The sequence below is a fragment of the Olea europaea genome, unplaced genomic scaffold, assembly GCF_002742605.1.
Source record: "Olea europaea var. sylvestris unplaced genomic scaffold, O_europaea_v1 scaffold1908, whole genome shotgun sequence".
NCBI classification, from domain to species: Eukaryota; Viridiplantae; Streptophyta; class Magnoliopsida; order Lamiales; family Oleaceae; genus Olea; species Olea europaea.
The window spans coordinates 135,561-137,827 of NW_019236892.1; positions in this window are offsets into that span (position 1 = coordinate 135,561).

Genomic DNA, 2,267 nt, shown 5'->3' on the forward strand with positions numbered 1-2,267 from the left:
CTAAATCCGAATCAAGGGGTAGAATCGCTTTCTGGTCCCTCTACTTCAAACCAAGGAGGTACTATAGTGCCAAATCAAAATAATGATAGTGGCATGCCTAACTTGGGGGGTAATTCAAACGTGAGAGATAATGTCCTAAACAATGGACAGAATATTCCACGTGGTAATAAGGGAACAGATGTCCAGGCTAACGGTAATGGACCTAATTATGGTAATTTTGTTGCCAATCAAGGACCAAACATGAGACCTCATGCAAATCAACCGGTTAATCAGCCTGTAGGAATTCCATATGATCCCAATGTCATGTTAAGGAACCAGATTATGGAAATCGTGCAGGATCAGATGGCCTTTGGGGTGCGTCCTGTCATTAGGCCGACATACACAAAGCCATATCCTGATTGGGTAGACCAAGCATATCCATGGCCTAGAGGGTATAAAGTGCCAGAATTCTCACTGTTTACTGGTTTAGGAGTGGTGTCTACTCTAGAACACATAGGGCGATTCACGTTGCAAAGTGGTGATGTAACCGACTAACATAAAATGAGACTTTTCCCTAGTTCGTTAACAGGAGTAGCTTTCTCCTGGTTCATCAACTTGCTAGCGAACTCTGTTCAAACATGGCAACAATTGGAACAGTTGTTTCATGCTCAATTTTATAAAACTGAATCTGAAGTCACTTTGGCTGATTTGGCGAATCTACGTCAAATGGCAAATGAATGGGCAGAAAGTTTTCTCCAAAGGTTCAAAACAGTAAGAAGCAAGTGTTTTGTACCTCTGCCCGAAAAAGAATTTGTCAAGATCGCACAAGGCTGCTTGAGCTTTGATTTAAAAAAGAAGTTCCAGGACAAGGAATTTCCCGACCTTTTCCAGTTGAGTGCGAATGTGATTAGGTATGAGCGACTGATAAGAGAAGAAGAACAAATGAAAAATTCTAGTAAAGGGACTTATTACAGAGACCCAAATTTTGACGTTCATACCATCGACGACGAATCATACGATCAGGCCGAAATATGTTTGGCCGAATTGGTAAAAGGGGATATATATACTTGTCCCATAATGGCCAAGCCTAGACCATCGGGCAAAGATGAGCTCATAAAGGATGGAAACATAAAGGCTAGAACGTTCTCGTTCGATGTGACCAAAGCTGACCTTATATTCTATAAATTATATAGGGATAAGCAAATAAAGCTGAGCGATAAGCACAAATTGTCAAACCCTGAACAAATAAAGGGTAAAAAATATTGTAAGTGGCATAATGCATGGTCACATTTGACTAACAATTGCTTGGTTTTCCGTCACGTATTGCAGGATGCTATTAAATCAGGACGAATTACGTTCGACGATAAGAAAAAGATGGCAGTGGACGAGAATCCTTTCCCACAGCCATTTGGGGTAAATATGGTAACGTCTGGGTTCAAGAACAAGTTGCCAAAATTCAAGTTGGTCATAAACGATGAAGAAGAAGACACTAAAACACATCCCAGTGTCTTCGAACGAATCAAAGGGAAAGAACCAAAAAAGGACGAAAACGTCCTGTGTGCAAGGTGTAAAAGGGAAGTAAATGGAGACACGGAGAAACCAGGGACATGGCAACATCCTCATCGCCCTGCCTTCTTCCCAAACATTCAGCCTGGCAGAGGGCGAGGTACATCATTTTATAGAGGACCACCTTTTGAAAGGCAGTTCAGACCAGCAGATACTGGAAGAACATTTAGGCCGCAACCTCGCCGGCCAAATGTATGGCATTCATTCCAATACAGCGCAGGAAGGGCAATACCCTTCGATGAGATGACTAGGACCCAACAAAGGCGTTTCCAGCGAAACTACGGACGGATGATGAGGCAGCAACAAGGAATGCCACATCCTAAAGCACCTCTATTACTCAAGGTAGCCAATCAGAACGTCCTCAAAAGTAGTAAAGAGACTGGTACAGATGAATCAATGAAGGAACTGCCAGAAACCTCTTCTGGGAGGTCAAGGTTTGAGAGGGATAAAAAGGATGAAGAAGATCCAGATCAGCCCCTTGCTATCCAATTCGGTACGTTGCCTCCTGTCATGGCCAATAATTACCTCCTGGCCAATGAATTCAAGAATAAAGAAAAGGAAGAAGAGAGGGAGGACAACGAAGGAGAAGCCTGCATGCTGGTATGTGAAGAAGGCCAGACTTCTGGAGAGGCCTACAACGATGAAGAGGACGATAGGATGGCAGACATTGAAGAAGAAATCGACCTAGAAGCAGAAAGGAAAAAGAGGGGAGTATCGCGCAA